Genomic DNA, 23,150 nt, shown 5'->3' with positions numbered 1-23,150 from the left:
GGGATCTCCATCTTCCCAGAAACCAGTATCATGAGCTCACTTCTAACACAGGCCAAGAGATGCAGTGCAGGTGGCCTCATTGATCTGCAGAGTTTCCACAGTCCCTTTTTGCCTTCAGAGAAGAGTCCCACCTTCAGAGAAGGCCTTCATGATTTGGCTCCCCTATGCCCTGTGACCAGCAGAGCTGTTGTCCCCCTCACTCGTCTGCATCTGTTCCCTCATGGGCTCTCCCATTCCCCTCCATTTCTCCAAATCATACCCATCCTTTCAGGCCCAATTCAAATGACAGCTTCTTTGCAAAGCCCTTCCTAATGCCCCTATTTTGCAAATGAGGAAATAGGGGATCAGTGGAATTAAATAACTTGCCCAAGTTTACACAGCCGGCAAATGGTGAAATACAGATTTCAAGCCAGGCCTGTCAGACTCCAAAATCATGGATCTTTCCACTAAACCCTACCTCCCTGGGAGGAACACACGGGGTGACATACTTAGTACACTGCAAGGATGAGGTATCAACACTTTATAGGTTTTGCTGGAAAGCAGGAAGCACAGAATCGGGATAGGGACACACCCATGTTGGGTGTTCAGGCGGTCCCCTTGATAGAGACCACGATATCGATGACACTAGCTGCCATTTATTTAGATGCAACTCTGTACGGTGCTCTCTGCTAACTTTAAATATGGCACCCCATTTAATTCTTATCCCCCCACAAGTTAGGTATTATCATACCATTTTCACAAGAAGACTCTGTGTTTAGAAATCCCACCTAAGCTAGGCATTTTCTCCACTAGTTTTTATAACAACCGTGTGAGATATGGATGGTTACTTCCATGTTACAGTTGGCATAATTGGGGCTCAAAGAATTCCCAGCCATTGGCCATTTCACATGTCAGAGACGGGTGAGAGCCCAGGCCTGAAAACTGTTCTACTGGGGAACTGGGGTCACTCTGCCCCCACCAATGGAGGATGAGATGAAGACCCTTCAGGCAGGAGCCCTGCAGTGACTGGATGCACATCATTAACTATGGCCTTTGTATGACTTGAGTGGGGTTCCCACTACTTAATGGAGTAGAGGAAGGAGGTGAAGGTGAGGATGGGTACAATGCCCATTCAGAGAACAGAGAGTTCTGGAGGAAGATCCCATGAGGAGTGGCAGGTGAAGACGAGTGTGTGGGCCCAGGGACCCAGGCTCTGGTGCTTGGGGATACAGAGTAGGCTGGAGGAGGCTGGTGGAGAAGGGGACATTCCCTTAGTTGGGAACTTTCACCAAGTTTTGCTCTCAGGCTTGGCATGTAAAAGTCGGGGCCTTGACTGGACACCAGCAACCAATCTCCAGCCTCTACTTCCTAGAAAGCAAAGACAAAGACGCCTGGAGAAAGAAAGGGAGTCTTCTCTCTGCACTTTCCCTAAAACAAGCCTAACTATGTCTTAAGCCTGCAAGGAAGTGGGAACTTTGTTGTCAAGGGAAATAGGCTGTCTGGGGCCAGCAGAGGACTCCCTACATAGGGAACCTATTAGGTAGGAGGGGCACCAATAAAGGGAGCAGATAATTTGGTTCAATTCCACACACACACAATTCCACACTGAGCCTGCTTTAGAACCCATAGTGGTTTGGGAATGAGAGAGACCCAGGACCTGCTCTGGGGTGCTAACATTCAAGGAGGGTCAGTGAGCCAACCACAGCTGGGCTCAGTTGAATAAAAACTATGGGGTACTCCACATATATGTAGTAACCTCAAAAAATATTTACTGAACTAGACTCCTAAGTAGAGATGAAAACAAGATGGTGTTCCCATAACTAAAATGCGAGGGCATCAATGGTGTATATTAAGCCCTAAGAGTAATGCAACCTCCTTAACTCTTTTGGGCTCAAAAGAGCTGAGAAAACCTCCAGGCATCTGACTTGGGCTTGTCACTGCTTTCAGGGATAATGAAATAAGTCACATGATGCATGAGATGGTTAACCAACTAGAAATCTCAAGATCTAGGATGGGTTCTTGCTTCTGTTATTAGCTGTGTGTCATAGGCAAGTAACTTAACCTCTCTGGGCCCCCATTTCCTTTAACTATAACTCAGGGATAATGCTAATGATAACAAGGGTTTATTTCTTTGTTTGCCAACTCATTTATTGAGGGCTAACTGGTACCCTTCTGGGCTCTGGAAACAGCAGCAGACATAATAAACAAGGACCTGCAGTCATGGAATTTTCTGTCTGATGAGAAGAAGCAGAAAATGAAACAGTGAAGAAATAATAACCAAGATCCTTTCAGGTGGTGATAACTTGATAACTGTTATGGAGAATGTGAACAAGGCAGAGAGAAAGAGAGAGTGATGGAGGAATCTCTCTCTACTGACTTTGTCTTCTACCTCTGCAGGAGCCAGGAGAACACTCTTTCACAGCTGTACCATTGGAATGAGTTATATGCCTCCTTATATTACCCCCTGCCCTAGCCAATTCATGTGTTGACATCCTAACCCCCAATGGGATGGTATTAGAAGTGGGGACCTTCAGGAGGTGTTGAGGTCATGAAGGTGGAGCTCTCATGATGGGATTAGTGCCCTCATAAGAAGAGAAACAAGAGAGCTAGCTTCCTCTTTTCTGCTCTCCACTGTGTGAGGACATAGCAAGAAGGCTGTCTGCAAACCAGGAAGCCGTCTTTCACCAGACACAGGATCTGCTGGCACCTTGATCTTGGACTTCCCAGCCTCCAGAACTGTGAGAAATACACTTTACTATTTAAGCTACCTGATCTATAGTAATTTGTTATAGCAGCCCAAACTGACCAAGACATTGCATTTCTTCTGTCTACTGCCCGCAAAGGCATAAAAATGGTGGTCTTGCCAGTGGTAATATTCTTGTCCTCCTTCCAAGGATTCCATGACTGAACTTTCAGCCCTGGGGATTGTTGCTGTGTTGCTGGTTCAGCCACCTCCCAGCCATGGCAGCAACTGTGAGCCAAGTCAGAGACCAGGTGCAAAACTTCAACATCTGGGGGCGCCTGGGTGGCTCAGTCATTAAGCATCTGCCTTCGGCTCAGGTCATGATCCTGGGGTCCTGGGATCGAGCCCCACATCGGGCTCCTTGCTCCGCAGGAAGCCTGCTTCTCCCTCTCCCACTCCCTCCTGCTTGTGTTCCCTCTCTCGCTGTGTCTCTCTCTGACAAATAAATAAATAAAATCTTAAAAAAAAAAACTTCAACATCTGCATGAACCCATGGTGACCCTAACCCTTCAGTTCTTCCCCATCCTGCACCCTTCCAAGAGGCATCAGTATCAGAAAGCATGAGGGTCAGAAAGAAATTGGTGACCAACATAGCTGAACCAAAAGTAGGGTGTTAAGTTCTAGGCCAAGGGGAGCTTAGAGGGATGGAGGGTGGGGCTGTCCTGGTTTCTACATGTGGAGCTTTCTGGAAAGCTCAGTTTGGAAATTGCAAAACTGCAAGTGATGTGGTTTGGCAGTAGAAAGGATGAAAGAGGGGGTGCCCTAAGGGTAGGAGGGAGAGCTGGGGCCAGCGGGGATATGGGAGTAAGGAAAGCAAACCAGTGGCTGCCCTATTTGCTGTTTCACACCTGAGTCCTTGACCTGGGATTTGGATGGCTAGAGCAGATGGGAAAAACCTTCTCCACTCAGAGAAGCACCTGCTTCCTGCTCTCAATTTTTCTTCTTCCAGGTAAAGGGATGATATCCTAGCAGCCTCCACTGAGTGGGCTTCTGGAAGATGCTAGTGGACCGCAAAAGGCATGGGAGCCATTGTAGAATCACTTAATAAAATGGGGAAATACAAAAGAACATCTAATGTAATTCCCTCATTTGATAGATGAGGACACTGAAGGCCAGAGGGGAAGGTGCTCACCTATGATCATACAGCTAGTAGGTGAATGCCTTGTAATTTGATCCAGATTTTTGGCTTCCAGCTTGGTGCTCTTTTTACTACCCATACCTCTCATCTGCTTTGCACCTGGTGGTCCTGTGCCCAGCACATGCATAGACTGAAGGATGGAGAAAGTGATTATCACCAAAATGGTTATCACCATTTTTTAAGGTCCAGCAGACGCTCTGGGCCCACCCAGCTTCCCAAGGAGTTGGGGGAGGACCAGGGTTCTCATGTTTATTATAAGAAAAACTAAAGTCATCCTGTTCCAGAGGTGTCTCAGAGCCCAGTAGATTTCCTCAGTGTGGACAAAAGTGTTCAGCCCACTCAGCATTTTTGGGGTGATGCCATTGTGGCAGGCAATGCTTTGCAGACTTGGCTTTCTTGGCTGAGAAAACAAAAGATTGTCTCTGCCACTTATTAGTTACAAGATCTCTGACAACCCTCATACATCTACGAGCCTCAATGCTCTTACTTGTATGTTAATGTGCACCTTTTTCTTACATCATTTGGTTACTAGACTTAAAAATACAATATAGGATCTGAAAGGTACATAGCTGGGTACTTACTCTGAAGCTGTTTCTCTGTGTATCATCAACATCACCACTATCACCATCATCAACACTACCTGAGGAACCGAAGATGTACATTATCTTGGATGTTGTGATGCCTATTTTAATTACTAATTATCAAAGGCCTTAGGCGACTGATAAAGATATCAATCAAACACCTGGACTGTCCATAGTCAGAACTTGCTCTCCAAACAACAGCAACCAGAGGGCTTCTCTCCCCCTAGAAGATTCTTAGTATATGTTTATTGTTTGGCTCACCTACCTGCCCTGGAGATGGAACCAAGAGAGTTTAGAAATGGTAGGACTTGGGGTTCCCAGTTGGGGGTTCTTCCATCTGCCATAGTGATGTTGCCAGAGAGGAACAATCCCAGCGAACATGTTCCAGTGGCCAGGCAGTCAGCTATCCATGGATTTCAGACAGTGTCCCCCAGGATTGAGAAGCCATGACAGGCTTTCTGGAGGAGGTGGGCCTTCCTACTTGTGATGCGGTCAGGGCTGTGGCTGATCTAAGAGCTCTTGTCCATCCAGCTGGTGTGCATTGTAAACCATCTACTGTGTAAAAAGCTAAGTCATTTATGATATATTCTCTACCCCAAGAGAATAAATCCCCCTCTCCCCTTCAGAACAACAAAGCCCCCACCCTGCCATGGCAGCAGATCTATGAATCTGTCCAATTAAAATGGTTCAAGGGCAGCATTACCCATCCTAATAGCTTCCTTGGCATTTGGGGACAGGAAGTCTGCCTTCGCAGGGTCCCTCACCTGGCAGGAGGCGGGTATGTGTTCTGTGGCCTGCATCGTATTGGAATACATGACGGGGAAGGTGACTCCTGCCCATCCCCCACGGTCCCTCTTCTTGCTCCAGGCTAGTCTCAGTCATCTGCCCTCCTGTCTGGTCCATGTGGACATTTGAGACTGGAACCTTCTTTTCCCTTTCAGGTAGAAGCGTTCTGTCTCACAGTCTGATGTCAGATCACAGAAGGTAGCACTAGATGAGCAGCATGTTCCAACCTTCTTGTTAGGGGGCTAAGGAACAGGCTCAGTGAGAGACTGAGATGCTCAAGGTCATAGGGCAAGTTAGCGTTAGAGTCCAGGGCAGGCTTCCAGGCGCCTGTCTCTAGCTGTTGCAGTGTGCACCTGTGTTGATGTGTCTTAGCCCTTCCTTACAGATAAGTGTCCTTCTCGGCATCTAATCCCAAACCTCCCCATTGCTGGGGCCCTCCTGGCTCCTAGCTCAAGTTCCTCACTGTGTGTCTGTCATCCATTGCTCATGACTACCTGTCTCCATGTGCACCTGGGTTCCTTCTCATGAGCTTCTCTTACCAAACCTGGGCTGGGGTCTGTAACCTAGTGCCTTCTTCCTCTCCCACCCTTTGCCCTCGTCTTTAGAGTAAATCCCATAGTGAGAACATGCCCATGATTGAGTCTCAAGAGTCCAGGCCTGGGTGGCCTCTAGTGGATGCAGTGAGGTCAGGGGCATGGAGCAAGGGGCTGGGGTCAGGGCTGGGGAAGATTTGGCACCCGTGGCCATCCCCAAGCCTGAATGAATAGAAGCTCCGGCGGAAACACCTGGTGGTAACGGAAATCCAGGACAACTTTTATTATCCCTGTTCACAGGTCCATTCAGACTACATTGGGGGCTTCCTATTTCCTCTGCTGGCACTTCACACTCATTCATAACAAGAAAAGCCATTGTGCTCCTGAGTTATGGGCTGAGGATCCCCATGGGGCTGGCATTAAACATACTGACCCAGAGGCTTATTTTTAAAATTGTATTCCCTGCTGAATTGCAGGTTCTTATTTTTTCCTCCTCCCACAAAGAAAACTCGAGAGGGGAGTTTTCTCCCAACTTCAAGAGTGAAAAATAACAGTGAAATCTGTTTCTGACTCCCTTAGGCATTGATCATATGGAATCCTGCTCCCTGGAAAGGAAGATCTCCTTAGCTCCAGTTCTAGATTCTAACCCCAGTTGTGCCCACACTGATTTGTGGTGAATGAGGGATTTTACCCAATGGTTTGGGTCCCAACTGTCCAGTGAGAAAGTGGACCAAGTATCCAGAATTCTTTTAGAACCAAGTTCTGTGAATACAAATAGTGTGCACTGAAGACTCAATTCTTCCTCTTGGTTGTGGCCTGTGGAAAGGAGTCTCTGTTTAGAGCAGGCAAGACCAGTCCTTACGTAGCTGTTCCTCCCCATGTAGGACACAACCAAAGCTCCAGACATCAAACGTTCCAAAAGGCCCTTGACCAGCACCACATGAGGACAGGAGACTGTCAGAGGGTGAGGGTGGTCATGAGCTCAGGCTCCAACTTCAATAAGTCACCAACAGAGTGGTGGCCCCACTCTGTCAGGGGATCAGCTCCAGGGCTGGTGCCTGGAGCTGCTGAGACTTCTGTCCAGGTCTCTAGATTCTTCTCTCTGAAAGATAAATCTGACAGCCTGGGATCTTCCACCTGGCCCTGACTCTATATATTGCCAATAATCCTCGTGATCATTTCCCATAAGTTGGTCAGCTAGGCACCTTGGTAAAGCTCATATGTCTAAAACCTTAAAAGAGCAGATATCTATTTGTTTGCTTGCTTTTAAATTACCTGTTAAAGGAAAAATGATTCTGACACTTAAGACGGTAAGGAAGACTTTATTCAGGACTACTGTGATTGGTGTCAAGACCACTGATGGAGCAGAGAGATGGAGTTCAAGTCCAAATACAACCAGAAGAAGTGGGTATTTATAGCCAAGGAGTGTCTGTGGGGTCAGTGGATGGAAATTACTAAAAAGAGACATCAGAGTGGGGATTATTGCTAAAATGACCTAAGAGGACTCTTGCTGATCTGATTTCACTCAGTACGGAGTGAAGGAAATGAAGGAATTGATCAGATATTGAGGGTCATCAGATACCAAAGGTGTAGGATTATTTCTAAACTGACTTAGCCGGACTCTCAGCAAGGCTGAACTCTGAAAGAATGAACATAGAAACCCAAGGACAAGGTCTACTTGAAAAAAGTGGCTCAGAGGAGACTGTCTAAAGTTTGGTCAGGGAGAGACTCTATATCATACCCTGCCTCAAACGTGGAACGTGGGGAAAATCATGGCTTCCTCTTCTGGGCCTCACTGATCCCACCTCCCGGGTCTGCTATCCACGACCTCTCTCCTGTCTTCTCCTGGTAGGAGAGGGGCCCTGCCTTGGGTGGGAGTTGAGTCTAGACTCTGACTCAGTTGCCTTTCGATCCTGAGTACAGGATTGGAGAAGTTCTATGGGAATGACATATGCAGGGCTGCTGGGTTCCTCCCCTCTGCTCAGGGCAGCATGGGGGAACTTGCCCTTTGCTGCCGTTCTTCATCGTTTTCTTCTCACCTACTCAGTTGCTTGTTGGTGGGTGGGGAGACCAGGAGGCTGTGGGGCTTGTTCTTTGCTATGTGCCAGGGCCTGGCTGCTTATCCACATAGGGGCTCCGTAAGCAGTGAGTGAATGCATCTGTGAATGTGTGAGGGGTCCACATACAGAGATAGAGATGAGGGAGAGTCAGGGTGGTGAGCCTCTGAGCTGCTGGTTGGCCCACTGCTGGGGAGGTGAAGTTCTGTGAGGCTGAGAGACCCTCGGCTCACCATGGGTTCTGAGAAGAGTCCAGGTTACTCTGTCTTGTCCTCTTAGTTCTGATCTGGGATTTTGCTAGTTTGGAGGTCACTAGAAGTGAAAAGTGGGAAAGAATATGCTGGTCACCCAACTTCTCAGCCTTTGGAGGGTCAGATAGGAAGCAGCCTTGAGGTGCGACAGCTGAGCAAAGAGATATCTAAAGACAGGCAGAGGGGCAGTGGAGACTACATACTCCTGAGTCAAGTCCAACTGTGCTCTCTGTGGCCGTGAACCAGCCCTGTGCCATCTTTGGCAGGGAAAGGAGGAGAGGAGGGACTACCATACCCACTGTGAGCTGTGCTTCATGTTTTGCATGCTTTAACTCATCAACCACCACAAAAGTTCTCCAGTGAGTATTAATATCCCTATTTTGTATTTCAGGAAATTGGGGCTCAGAGAGATCAACTTTGTCCTAAGTCACACATTGCTAAGTTGCTGAGTATGATCCCAGCCCTGGTCCCCCTGGCTTCCAAGCCCCAGGCCAGCATTTCCCCAGCCCAGCTGTAAAACAGGGATGATTTTGCAGTCTACTTTCAGTACGAGTTGTGAGAATCCCATGAAGGAACTCATGGAGTATGTCTGAGCTCTAGAGCAGCATGCTGTGTGTAAGGGCTTCTCAGGATCCCTCACATCGTTCCGGGGTCGAAGGCACCCCTTCTTTCAAATCCTGATGAGCTCTGTCACTATAAAATAGTAGCTTCCTGAAGAAAAATGAGACCAATAGGGAGCCAGAGGAAGCCTTTGAAGGAGTGGGATGTGGGCAGAAGTGGGTATCCCCACCTGTTCCTGGGTAAAACTGGGTGTTTGGTGGGCTGTGGCCACTCATTGGAAAAGAATCCTATGGCCTGAATCACAGCATCCCTGCTCCAGCTGGGCCCAAGTCCCTTCTTCACCTCATCTGGGACACTCGGCCACTCATAGTGCATGAAGGCACATACAGGCACTCACACACACACACACACACACACACGCCTGTGCATAAACATGCACACACGTGCGTGAAAACATGTGCACACATGCACACACAACAACGGATTTTGGGGTAGGTGCTGGGTCCCCATCAGGCATCCTGGCATTCATGGGAAGTCTTGCTTACCCTGCCCTTTGTGTGGCCTCTGTGGGTCAGAATTTGCAGCCTTTTAGGTATCATTAATCCCTAAATGTCCCAACCCCGTATGTCCCTCCCCACCAGCAGCTAGGCCATTTCTCTCAATGTACTATCTATCTCCCAAAAGTGGCCCTGACCTCCACTCACCCTGTTTCTGTCACTGGCACAAATATCATTATCCTTGCATGCAGGCCTTACTGACTTAGATTGTTAAGAGACCTTAACCTAGAGTCTGTGGGTGGCCATGTTGGGCTCCAGGCCTCCCAAGAGGCCAATGAGTTATGTGCTAAAGAGGCAGCTGAGGTGGTGCGACATGCTTCTCTAAGGGTCCAGGGCTGTTGTTAGCCTTCACCCCATTCCTCAATTTCAGATCCCTCTGTCCTTCCTTTCTACTTATTGCTTTATTTCTCTTGCCATTGACTATTCGTAGAATCAGTGAGCTCCCGGAGATGATCTTAGAGAAAGGGTACTCCAAATCCCACCATTGTGGGCTGAATTGTGTTTCCCCAAAATTCATATATTGAAATCCTAAGCCCCAGTATCTCAGAGTGTGATGGTCTTTGGAGATAGGGCATTTCAAGGGGGTGATTAAGTTAAAATAAAGCCATATGCGGGGGGGACAGTAATCCAATATGACTGGTGTCCTTAAAAGAAGAGGAGATTAGGACAGACATCAACTCACACAGAGGAAAGGCATTGTGAGGCCCCAGGGTGAACAAGGCCATCTGTAAGCTAAGGAGAGAAGCCTCAGAAGAACCCAACCCTGCTGACACCTTGACCTCAGACTTCTAACCTTTAGAACTATGAGAAACAAATGTCTGTTGTTTAAGCCCCCCAGTGTACTTTGGTATGGTGGCCCAAGCAGACCAGTACGCCCCCCTGAATACACGGATGACTCAGGATGTCCAGCCCATTGAGTGAGGAAACAAGTCCATTGAGGTGTGTGCTCAGCACTGTGCAGGCTGCTGTGGGGAGCACAGGGGATGCTCTTGACCTGTGGGCTCCATGAAGGTAGGGCCATCGTCTTCCTTGTATGCTGTCACAGCCCCCAAATGCATGAGTGGAAGTGAGGCTCCATCTTCTGAAAACTTTCTCTCCAACTGCAGAGCAGAGACCTAAATGTTGGAAACTACTCAGAAACACCTGGGACACGTACCTCAGGGTGGGGGGATAATACATTGCAAAAGGGGGGCTGTACTGTTGCCGAGTGCAGAAGCAAGAACTTCTCAGAGCCTTTCAGGCAGTGGGCCTCATGGAGGTGGGGGTCTGGGGGTTGGCATGTGGGAGGTGGAGCAAGAGGGCTGGGAGCCCCAGGCAACCTGTGCATTTTCTGAGCTGGAGCCAGGATGCCAGGAGAGAAGGCAGGAGGGATGAGGGATCATGTCAGGGAAGAATGTATCAAAATGTGCAGGGTGTTAGAAAGACAGAGCAAGCAGAGCAAGAGGGTGAAGCCAAAGAGTCAGTGAAGCTGTAGATCTCAATATGGAAGGAATCTGAAAGTCCCTCAGGCCTCCCTATCATCCGCAGGCTTGCACCTTGCAGGGGCATCTAGCCTCAATCTGAACATGTATGAGGGGAGAGAGCACTGCTCAGGGAGTCTAGAGCCCACAGTTCTGGCCCTGGCTCTGCCCTGGGCTACCTGGGTGGCCTCAAACTGGTCACAGGGTGAGCCTCGGCTTCTTGGTCCCATGACGCCTGGACTCAATGGTGCCTGGCACCTTCTAGCTCCCCCTGGCCCGGGCTCCGCTTTTAGTGATGAGGTTCACTGCTTTCCCAGGGCTCACCTCCAACATTGGGGAGCATCCTTTATTAATAGGAAGTAGACTTTCAGTAGCTTGCACCTGAGTGCAAATTCTGCCCTTTCAGTTACTGAGATAAACCCTCCCCTCTCCTCCATGACAGCTCCAGTATGCCAGGGAACCCCATTATGGACCCCTGCTCTTCTCCAGGCCAGATTGTCCCATATCTACATAACTGCCCTGCCCTTGACACACCTTCCAGGGCTTTCTTGGCTTGCAGTCCCCTCCTGCATTGCCCTGGTTGGTCAGTGTTCCTTTGAAAGTGTGTGTGCTCTCCTCATGAGTCCTGTGGTGGGGGACATGTCAGCCCTTTTTCAGGACAGCCCCATCCCCACCTCCCAGCAATCCTGCACTTCAGTGTCGAAATCCATGATCCCAAACTGTTTCTCTCTTCAGCCCTTCCTGGGGCTGCGTGTTTCTGTCTCCAACAATACTGGGGAGATGAGACAGGGGGCGGGGGTCTCGAGCCTGCTTAGGAGGCCTGTTGTTGAGAAGACCCCCCACCCCCTCTTGCTCTTCTAAGGGTTAACCGAGTCCTGAGCCAACAAGGCCAGGATAGGAAGCGGGCTCCAGGAAAGGGGAAGGATATCTTGCCTTTTTATCCGGGTTACAATGCTGAAAGTGAGCCAGTTGGGGGAGGGGCTGGAGGCCGAAAACAACCGCCCCCAAATAAAATTATGAATGGGCTGCCTCCACAACAATACTGAAGGTGTGGGGAGGGGGGAGCAGGGGGTCTGTTGACAAGCAGCAAGGTCAGGGCCCCCGCCAGCACCGTAAACAAGGGCTCACAATGCCCTCCTTTCCTCCAAGAGCCAGCTCCTCTCCTGCCCCTGGTCCCCTGGGCCCCGGCCTGCCCTGTCCCTCATCCTTGCCGGAGTCTGTCACTGAAAAGCCAGCGCTACTTCCTCAGGGAAAGGCCCAGGCTTTTGTGAGCTCTTACTTCCTCCTCCTGTGGGAACCACTCCTGGGGCTGTGACATCTGCTTCAAGGCGTCTTTCTCAGGGGGCCCAAGGTGGGAAAAGAGGAGGGGTGCTGGCTGCAGGGCAGGGGGGCTGCAACCTGTAGGGGCTGGGATTGTCATCATGAGGCCTGGGGAGGGAGAACAATGAGGGGAGCCCCGGCCCCCCCCTCGGGGTAGATGCTGGTGCGAGCTTCCTCTTCCCACAAGCCTGCTCTTTTGTGTGAGTGTTTATTGGGGGGTCAGGGGAATTCTTTTGTTTGCTTTTGTTTCCCTTTTTTTTTTTTTTTTTTTTTGGTTTGTCCTTTGGCTAGCCCCAGGCTGGGGCTCAGGAGTGTGGAGGGGCAGTGGTGCCAGCAGGGTGAGGCTGGAGAACTCTCTGCAGGTGTGGACAAGGAGCTGGCATAGGAATGGGGGTAGCAATGGCTTTTGTGGGGAGAGTGTGTGAGGGGGAAGTTTTAGGGCTTCATGAGGCCAGGAAAGCAAGATGCTGGGACATGGTCACCAGATGTCTTTATGACCCATAGACCCAGCCTTTGAGCTCTATGTGTGAGAGCATCTGGACAGTGTACCTGAGACCCTTAGAAAAGGCCACACACAAGATGAGTGCTCAATGACCAGCTGAAGGGCATGTGGAAGGTGCAGGGCCAAGAGCTCTATCTGCAGCGGCATCTGGAAGCATCTCGGAGTCTGCGACTGAGTCACTCCTTGGTTCCATGCTTGGGTTCAAGGAAGCCCTGCCAACATCCTACTGCAAATGCCACCCTATGTGCTCCCTGCGGCTGGAACAGACATGGTAGATTGATCATGGAACACCCAACAGAGCCCAGAGAAGTCACATCACACACCCATCAAGAAACTGCCTTGATCTTTGTTCTCTATAAGAGCTCCAAGGTGGGGCCCAGGGTGCCGAGAGGCTCAGCTATGATGAGAGGCTCAGCTATGACGACAGAGCTCCATTTTCTAGAAAACCTTCTAGTCCACAGGAGAGGGGTGGCAGGAGGAAGAGGAGCAATTGCCCCAGCAAAGTTCAACGTGACTTTCCAACCAGCTGAATTTAGGCGGGTTTTCTACCACACACTGAAGCTTGTATAGATGCAATATGGACATTCCTCTTCTCTTGAGCTCGTATCTGAGAGGACACACATAAGTAATGAAGGTGAAAGAAATAGCCTGCTTTGGTCCTTAGGGAACAATTTAGAAAGATTTCCCAGGAATTATCTTTGAAAAACTGGAGTGGGAGACCTCTACTCCCTTAGCTGAAGTGCCTTTGGCTTCTGGGAATGCCTCAGTTTCCTTCCAGAGCTGTGAGTCTTAGCTCTAGCTGCACAGTAAAGTCATATGAGAGGAAAAGCCAAATATCAGACAGCCACTCTGGAAAAGAGTTTGGTAGTTGTTTCTTATAGGACTGAAGATGCAACTACCAGGTGACCCAGCATTTGCACTCCCTGGGCGTTTATCCCAGAGAAATGAAAAGTTATATTCACACAAAAACCTGGGGCACCTGGGTGGCTCAGTTGGTTAAGCGACTGCCTTCGGCTCAGGTCATGATCCTGGAGTCCCGGGATCGAGTCCCGCATCGGGCTCCCTGCTCAGCGGGGAGTCTGCTTCTCCCTCTGACCTTCTTCCCTCTCATGCTCTCTCTCTACCATTCTCTCTCTCTCTCAATAAATAAATAAAAAAAAATCTTTAAAAAAAAAAAAAAAACCTGTCCATGAATGTTCCAAGCAGCTCTATCCATCGTAGCCGCAAACAGGAAACAACCCAGATGTCCTTTGATGGGGGGATGGTTAAGTGAACCGTGGTACATACACACCATGGGATACTGGTCAGTGACAAAGACAGTGAGTTATCAACACAGGCAACGACTTGGAGGAAACTTAAGGGAATTGTGCTGAATAAAAGAAGCCAATCTCAAACGCCAATCTCAGTACACTGTCTGATTCCATTTGTAACATTCTTGAAATATCCAAACGATAGAGATGGAGAACAGATTCGTGGTGGCCAGGGTGAGGAACAGGGCAGGTGGGTGAAGCTGTAGCGGGATGGCATGTGAGAGCCTCACGGTGATGGAACAGCTCTGTATCTTGATCGTGGTGGTGGTCACACAAATCTACACGTGGCTAAGACTGCACAGAAACCGCCCCCCCGCACACACACAAGTACAGTAAAACTGGTGAGATCTGAAGTTCTGTGGATTATACCAATGTCAGTGTCTCAGATTTGATATTGTCCTGCGGTTACAATGATGTTATCACTGGGGGAAACTAGGTGAAGCATACACAGGACCTCTTGTACACTATTTTGTAACTTTCTGTGAATCTATAATCGTTTCAAACTAAGGAGTGAAAAGCACAATCAGAAGTGAGGCATTCTGGGCTTCAGCTCCATCACTGAGTCAGATGCTTGTCAAGCAGACACATAAGACCAGGTCAAGACCTGTCTAATACAACAAGCCACTGGTAGACAGTTTATTTCTTATAGCGACAGGGAAAAGAAGAACAAAAAAAGGGTGCCATCTCCTAGAGAGCCATGTCCCACATGCCAGAAGGACAACATGGAAACAAAAGGGGCCAGACGACTGCACCAGGGGATGCGGGACAGTCTCATACCAGCTCCGCCCAGGCTCCCATCCCTGGACTGCCATCCCATCATAAGCTGTCCTGTCTAGACTCAGATGAGCTGAGCCTCACACCTTGCCTTCATGGCCTGTGTGGACCCAAGCAAGGTTGCCAGGGTACCGTGGCAAAGCCCTTTTTCCACTACTCTTTCAGGTGGGCCTGGGCATCCAATAGTTTAAAAAGCCTCCCCTTATTCTGCCGGGAAGCTGAGGTTGGCAGCCCAGATCGAGCTCTGTAAGCAGAAGGTCAGGGGTTTTCATTCTGGCTCCACCGGGGCCATGCCCTCAGGCAATTCAGTCTCTGGTTGGACCTCCTTACCTGTAAAAGTAGGGATGGTTAGCCCTTGCAAGGAAAGCCACTGGTCATGAGGGACACGCTCTTTGGGACACTCCAGTACTCGCTGTTATGAGCACAGCCTCCTCAGTGCTGGAGAAATGCTTAGGACAAGCAAAAGGCATCCTCAGTGAGCACAGGTGCCAGTGAGGCGCTCTCCCAGACAAAAGCAGGATAATGACAAAGCATGAAGAGAGGGGGTGCTTTGGACAGAACAGGGCACCTGCCAACATATGCCACAGCTGCATATCCATGAATAGACATTTCCAGAGCAATTCTTCTCTTAGACCAGGAAGAGTCTTTGCATGCATACACACAGATCTGAAGGAAGAACATCATGGTCTTCACCTACACGTGGAAATAAATTAGAATGACATCCCAGATCCCAGCTTACAAGCTTTCTCCTTCATTCATTCAATGAATTCATTTGTTCATTCAATCATCAATTCATTCAATCCACAAACCTTTTAACTGTGTCTCATAATTATTTGGTACTCTTAAATCAACTTTCAACTTCTCATTTGGAACTGTGTGCTCAGGCTTGAACTCTGGGCCCTCCAGAAAGCCCCAAATACTTACTTGATATTAGTTATCAGTAATTTAATATATAGTTATTCAGTTATCCTGAAATATATGCAAGTAACCAAGGGCACTAACGAGGCTGGAGCCTTGGTGAAGGAGAGCAGGGAACTAGGCCTGATCTAGGGAAGCCTGGGTCCTCCTAGTTGAACAGTAGCTTTTGTATAGGACTCTCCAGAGCCTTTCCTATGCTAACATGCACTGTGTATCCCCAGGATGGAGATAGATGTAGCCAGAGGAGTTTCCCAAACCCACCTGAACACAGAACATTTCATGAGACCCTTGCAAAACTCTTTGGGAAATGCTATCCAATGCCAATGCCAAGATCTGTTGGAAAAGGGAGGGCTGACTCTGGGCCTCAGGAGAGGCCAGGCTCATGTCAAGAACAGATGGGGTCAGGCAACTGGGTGAAAGGCAAGGGACAGATAAAGGAGGACAGAGGGTCAGTTGGGTTATTTTTATAAGACTTGTGACAAGTGACCTGAAAGCGACAGGGCGACATCCTGTCTAGTTAGAGGAGGAGACAGCCTCTTCCCCCTCTGGGGGGCCTGGAGGACTTGGGGACGAGGGTTAGACAGAAAGGCTGGCTTAGAAGGGAGGTCAAGTCAGGAAGAACCAGAAAAGGAGTGTAAATGTCACAGCTGTTGGAGACAGAGATTCTGTGAAAGAAGGGACAACTCCAGAGTAGCTGCAGAGGCTTCCTCAGCTGAGGAGCTTCTAGACTCAGCTCAGGCGGCATGAGGCCTGACTTCCCTCTGAACCAGAATCCTCCCTTCCGGGCAAACCCCATTCTCCCCGGCTGCCCCGCGAACACGAACATCTGCCACCTAGTGGCGGAGAAAAATGCTGCATGACAGTGGATTTGCATCCTGCAGACGAGCGTTTTCACAGATTTCTTGTGGGTGATGGAATCTTATTTAGTGCAAGGCATCTGCTGCATAATTATGAGTTGCTGATCTGTTCCAGATGATAACATCAGTACATTTGGGAATAGGACTGCTCACTCCCAGAGCTGAACTCCCCTGTTCATCCTTCTGTGTTTAGGCCCTTGGTTTCCCAGGAATCTGAAAACCCTCAGGAGAGGGCAGGCCAGGAGTCCATGTCCTCCAAAGCCCTCCTGGGTGGTGAGTATCTGCTCCTAATACAGATGTCTGAATTAGGGAAAGGCCTTCTTGGCTCTGGACTCTCTTTTCTCCAGGAAAATTGCCCAATTATAGAACTATCAAGTTATATTTCCACTGTGGAATGCTAGGAGACTTGAAGGCACTTCAAGTTTCTAGTTCCCGGGTTTTTGTTTCAGTTCTTTGCCAGCGTATTGGGAGCCGTTCTTTGTGGTTAACCACCAGGAGATATGGCTCCTCTCCTTGGTCTTCCTATTGGTGAAAGCACAGCGCGAAATTCTAGCCCGTGAGGAGACTTGCTGCCTCCCTCTCTTCTCTGTATTTTCCTCTTCTGTCTCTTTTAAGGACATGGGTCATTTGATTGGCCTAAAAAAATCTTAAGGAACAATCCATGGAACAACCTGGAACAATCCATGATTATGAATCAATGCCTTATTATCATTGTGTTCTTTCCTCTGCAAGGCTTTCCCTTCCTCCCTCTCCCAGAGCAGCAGAAGGCCTGGCCCAGGATATCGTTGTCACACTCGCCAGCCTCCTGCAAGGTGTCTCTGACATCCATCCCTTTGCCAAGAACTTTCTGTAGTGAGCAGGGCGAAGACACCCTACTGGGGACTGCAGGTTCAGGAGCTGCAGCCAAGAAACGGATATCTCTCTGGTACATGCACATTGCACTCCAAGAGGCTGCAAGTCTTACCCTTCCCCCACTGGAAGAGCAGAGAGCAACCTGGCACTCTGCACCGATGGGGGCTGTATAACACCTATGGGAGCAGGAACCAGACCCCTAGGAGGTAGGGTCAGTAGGAACGGCTATGCACCACAGAGGTACCCCCACGTGAAGCCCAATGGTCATTTCATGCTGGCCTCCATGCTGGCCCCAGCACTCTGGCTCTGTATATGGCCAGCATGTGGCATAAGGGAGCTGTCAGGAAGCTTATGATCAAGGGTCAAGTCACTCTGGGAAGCGAGTTCCTGTACGCAGATCTTCCCAAGGGTGAGCCAGGGGGGCATGACGTGGAATAGTCTAGATAGTCAGAAAAAGGACAGTAAACAGGTGGACCCTCCATCTAGAATACCAGGCAGGCAGGTGGCATTAGGGGAGTGTGCTAGAAGGATATGGAGGCCCCACTGGGGAGTAGTTGAACAGAAGAACCAAGACGTCTCTGGTAGGCAGTGTCTGGGGATCATTTGGACCCTGGTCTCCTCATCTGTAAATGAGGATAATGACTGGATAATGATGGGGACCAATAACTGTGAATGGGTCATTCATGGGTCACTTCTCATGTGAATGGGGGTAGTGATTAAAAGAGGTCAGGCACATGAAATATCTGTTAAATGGGTGTATGAGTTTGCTATGACTGCTGTAACAGATTACCACAGATTACCATAACTGCGTGGTTTAATACAATGGCAATTCTCTCACTGTTCTGTAGACCAGAGTCTGAAATCTGTATCCCTGCAACAGATGAGTACACAAACAAGTAAGCAAAAGGGAGAAATGGACCCATAAATACAGAGAATAAACTGATGGTTGCCAGAGGGATGGGGGTGGGATGGGCAAAATGGGTGAAGGGATGTGGGAGAGGCTTCTGGTTATGGAATGAATAAGTCATGGGGGTAAAAAGTACAGCACAGGGAATATAGTCAGTGGTATTGTAATGGCTTAGTATGGTGACTGATGGCAGCTACACTTGTGGTGAGCATGGCATAACATATAGTTGTTGAATCACCATGTTGCACATCTGGAACTAATGTAACATTGTGTGTCAACTATACTTGGATAAAAAAATATGTAAAATTATCAAATCAGTGTCACTGCACTGAAATCAAGGTGTCAGCAGAGCTGTGCTCTCCCTGGAAGCTCTAGGGCAGATTCTGTTCCTTGCCTCTTCCAGGTTCTGGGGCTCATGGCATTCCTGAGCTTGTGGATGCACGACTCTAATCTTGAAGGCTGGCATCTTCTCATCTCTCTCTGTTCTGTCCTCATATCATCTACTCCTCTGTGTGTATCAAATACTCCCCTGCCTCCTCTTGTAAAGACACTAATGGGTCCACTCTGATAATCCAGGGTGCTCTTCCCACCTCAAGATCCTTACCTTACTCACATGTGCAAAGACCCATTTTCCAACTAAGGTTACATTCATAGGATCTGGGGATAAGGAACTGAGGCCCTTGGGATCCACTGTTCTCCTGACCACATGGAGATGATGATACTTCATGCTGGCAGAGCTGTTGTGAGAGTTAGATAAGGCCAGGTTCTTGAGAGTGCCTGCCACTATGCAGGGCACATAGAAGTCACCCAGGAATTGCTCATTGGCTTTAAGATGCAGGCTGGGAGGTGCAGGGACTGGGCCACCCCTTACAGCAGAACAAGGAGCACAAGAAGGAGTCCAGTGCTAGGATTAGGCCTGCACATGGGGTGGGACGGATGCTGGGGAAACAGCATGGAGTTGGTGCTACCTAGGAAGCCAGTGCAATGGTCCAGTCCAGTTGGGGACAAATGGGGCCCACAAAAAGACAGGGGCATTACAAGTTCTGAATAATGGCCCTGCCTGGCCATAAGTCTTCATTTTCCAACTTGGGATTTAAGCGAAACAAACAGTCCCTTCTTTTTTTTTTTTTAATTTTTTAATGTTATGTTAATCACCATACATTACATCATTAGTTTTTCATGTAGTGTTCCATGATTCATTATTTGTGCATAACACCCAGTGCTCCACGCAGAATGTGCCCTCTTTAATACCCATCACCAGGCTAACCCATCCCCCACCCCCCTGCCCTCTAGAACCCTCAGTTTGTTTTTCAGAGTCCATCGTCTCTCATGGTTCGTCTCCCTCTCCGACTTACTCCCCTTCATTCTTCCCCTCCTGCTATCTTCTTCTTCTTTTTCTTTTTTCTTAACATATGTTGCATTATTTGTTTCAGAAGTATAGATCTGTGATTCAACAGTTTTACACAATTCACAGCGCTCACCATAGCACATACCCTACCCAATGTCTATCACCCAGCCACCCCATCCCTCCCACCCCCCACCACTCCAGCAACACTCAGTTTGTTTCCTGAGGTTAAGAATTCCTCATATCAGTGAGGTCATATGATACATGTCTTTCTCTGATTGACTTATTTCACTCAGCATAACACCCTCCAGTTCTATCCACGTCGTTGCAAATGGCAAGATCTCATTCCTTTTGATGGCTGCATAATATTCCATTGTGTATATATACCATTTCTTCTTTATCCATTCATCTGTCGATGGACATCTTGACTCTTTCCACAGTTTGGCTATTGTGGACATTGCTGTTATAAACATTGGGGTGCACGTACCCCTTCGGATCCCTACATTTGTATCTTTGGGATAAATACCCAGTAGTGCAATTGCTGGATCGTATGGTAGCTCTATTTTCAACTGTTTGAGGAACCTCCATACTGTTTTCCAGAGTGGCTGCACCAGCTTGCATTCCCACCAACAGCATAGGAGGGTTCCCCTTTCTCCGCATCCCCGCCAACATCTGTCGTTTCCTGACTTGTTAATTTTAGCCATTCTGACTGGTGTGAGGTGGTATCTCATTGAGGTTGTGATTTGGATTTCCTTGATGCCGAGTGATGTTGAGCACTTGTTCATGTGTCTGTTGGGCATTTGGATGTCTTCTTTGGAAAAATGTCTGTTCATGTCGTCTGCCCATTTCTTGATTGCATCATTTGTTCTTTGGGTGTTGAGTTTGATAAATTCTTTATAGATTTTGGATACCAGCCCTTTATCTGATATGTCATTTGCAAATATTTTCTCCCATTCTGTCGGTTGTCTTTTGGTTTTGTGGACTGTTTCTTTTGCTGTGCAAAAGCTTTTTATCTTGATGAAATCCCAATAGTTCATTTTTTACCCTGGCTTCTCTTGCCTTTGGCGATGTTTCTAGGAAGAAGTTGCTGCGGCTGAGGTCGAAGAGGTTGCTGCCTGTGTTCTCCTTTAGGATTTTGATGGACTCCTATCTCACATTTAGGTCTTTTAGCCATTTGGAGTCCTTTTTTGTGTGTGGTGTAAGGAAATGGTCCAGTTTCATTCTTCTGCATGTGGCCGTCCAATTTTCCCAACACCATTTGTTGAAGACACTTTTTTCCATTGGACATTCTTTCCTGCTTTGTCAAAGATGAGTTGACCATAGAGTTGAGGGTCCATTTCTGGGCTCTCTATTCTGTTCCATAATCTGTGTGTCTGTTTTTGTGCCAGTACCATACTGTCTTGTTGATGACAGCTTTGTAATAGAGCTGGAAGTCCGGAAGTGTGATGCCGCCAGCTTTGCTTTTCTTTTTCAAGATTCCTCTGGCTATTCGGGGGTCTCTTCTGGTTCCATACAAATTTTAGGATTATTGGTTCCATTTCTTTGAAAAAAGTGGATGGTATTTTTTTGATGGGGATTGCATTGAATGTGTAGATTGCTCTAGGTAGTATTGACATCTTCACAATGTTTGTTCTTCCAATCCATGAGCATGGAACGTTTTTCCATTTCTTGGTGTCTTCTTCAATTTCTTTCATGAGTATTTTATAGTTTTCTGAGTACAGATCCTTGGCCTCTTTGGTTAAATTTATTCCTAGGTATCTTATGGTTTTGGGTGCAATTGTGAATGGGATCGACTCCTTGATTTGTCTCTCTTCTGTCTTGTTGTTGGTGTATAGGAATGCCACTGATTTCTGTGCATTGATTTTATATCCTGCTACCTTACTGAATTCATGTATGAGTTCTAGCAGTTTTGGGGTGGAGTCTTTTGGGTTTTCCACATACAGTATCATATCATCTGCAAAGAGTGAGAGTTTGACTTCCTCCTTGCTGATTTGGATGCCTTTGATTTCTTTTTGTTGTCTGATTGCTGTGGCTAGGACTTCTAATACTATGTTGAATAGCAGTGGTGATAGTGGACATCCCTGGCGCGTTCCTGACCTTAGGGGAAAAGCTCTCAGCTTTTCCCCATTGAGAATGATATTCGCTGTGGGTTTTTCATAGATGGCTTTTATGATATTGAGGTATGTACCCTCTATCCCTATACTTTGAAGAGTTTTGATCAAGACAGGATGCTGTACTTTGTCAAATGCTTTTTCTGCATCTACTGAGAGGATCATATGATTCTTGTTCTTTCTTTTGTTAATGTATTGTATCACATTGATTGATTTGCGGATGTTGAACCAACCTTGAAGACCAGGGATAAATCCCACTTGGTTGTGGTGAATAATCCTTTTAATGTACTGTTGGATCCTATTGGCTAGTATTTTGGTGAGAATGTTTGCATCCATGTTCATCAAGGCTATTGGTCTGTAATTCTCCTTTTTGATGGGGTCTTTGTCTGGTTTTGGAATCAAGGTTATGGTGGACTCGTAAAATGAGTTTGGAAGTTTTCCTTCCATTTCTATTTGGAACAGTTTCAGGAGAATAGGTATTATTTCTTCTTTAAATGTCTGATAGAATTCCCTGGGAAGCCATCTGGCCCTGGGCTTTTGTTTGTTGGGAGATTTTTGATGACTGCTTCAATTTCCTTAGTGGTTATAGGTCTGTCCAGGTTTTCTATTTCTTCCTCCTTCAATTTTGGTAGTTGATACATCTCTAGGAATGCACCCATTTCTTCCAGGTTATCTAATTTGCTGGCATAGAGTTGCTCATAATATGTTCTTATAATTGTTTGTATTTCTTTGGTGTTGGTTGTGATCTCTCCTCTTTCATTCATGATTTTGTTGATTTGGGTCCTTTCTCTTTTCTTTTTGATAAGCCTGGCCAGGGGTTTATCAATCTTGTTAATTCTTCCAAAGAACCAGCTCCTAGTTTCGTTGATCTGTTCTACTGTTCTTTTGGTTTCTAGTTCATTGATTTCTGCTCTGATCTTTATTATTTCTCTTCTCCTGCTGGGTTTAGGCTTTCTTTGCTGTTCTTTCTCTAGCTCCTTTAGGTGTAGGGTTAGGTTGTGTATCTGAGACCTTTCTTGTTTCTTGAGAAAGGCTTGTATTGCTATATACTTTCCTCTCAGGACTGCCTTTGCTGTATCCCAAAGATTTTGAACAGCTGTATTTTCATTTTCATTGGTTTCCATGAATTTTTTTAATTCTCCTTTAATTTCCTGGTTGACCCATTCATTCTTTAGTAGGATGCTCTTTAGCCTCCATGTATTTGAGTTCTTTCCAACTTTCCTCTTGTGATTGAGTTCTAGTTTCAAAGCATTGTGGTCTGAAAACATGCAGGGAATGATCCCAATCTTTTGGTACTGGTTGAGACCTGATTTCTGACCTAGGATGTGATCAGTTCTGGAGAATGTTCCATGGGCACTAGAGAAGAATGTGTATTCCGTTGCTTTGGGATGGAATGTTCTGAATATGTCTGTGAAGTCCATTTGGTCCAGTGTGTCATTTAAAGTCTTTATTTCCTTGTTGATCTTTTGCTTAGATGATCTGTCCATTTCAGTAAGGGGGGTGTTAAAGTCCCCCACTATTATTGTATTGTTGTCAATGTGCTTCTTTGCTTTTGTTATTAATTGCCTTATATAATTGGCTGCTCCCATGTTAGGGGCATAGATATTT

The sequence above is a fragment of the Eumetopias jubatus genome, unplaced genomic scaffold, assembly GCF_037043125.1.
Source record: "Eumetopias jubatus isolate StellerSeaLion01/CBP00866 unplaced genomic scaffold, mEumJub1_p1.0 scaffold_2, whole genome shotgun sequence".
Lineage (NCBI taxonomy): Eukaryota > Metazoa > Chordata > Mammalia > Carnivora > Otariidae > Eumetopias > Eumetopias jubatus.
The sequence above is the reverse complement of the archived record's forward strand: the minus strand, read 5'-3'. Positions refer to the sequence as shown.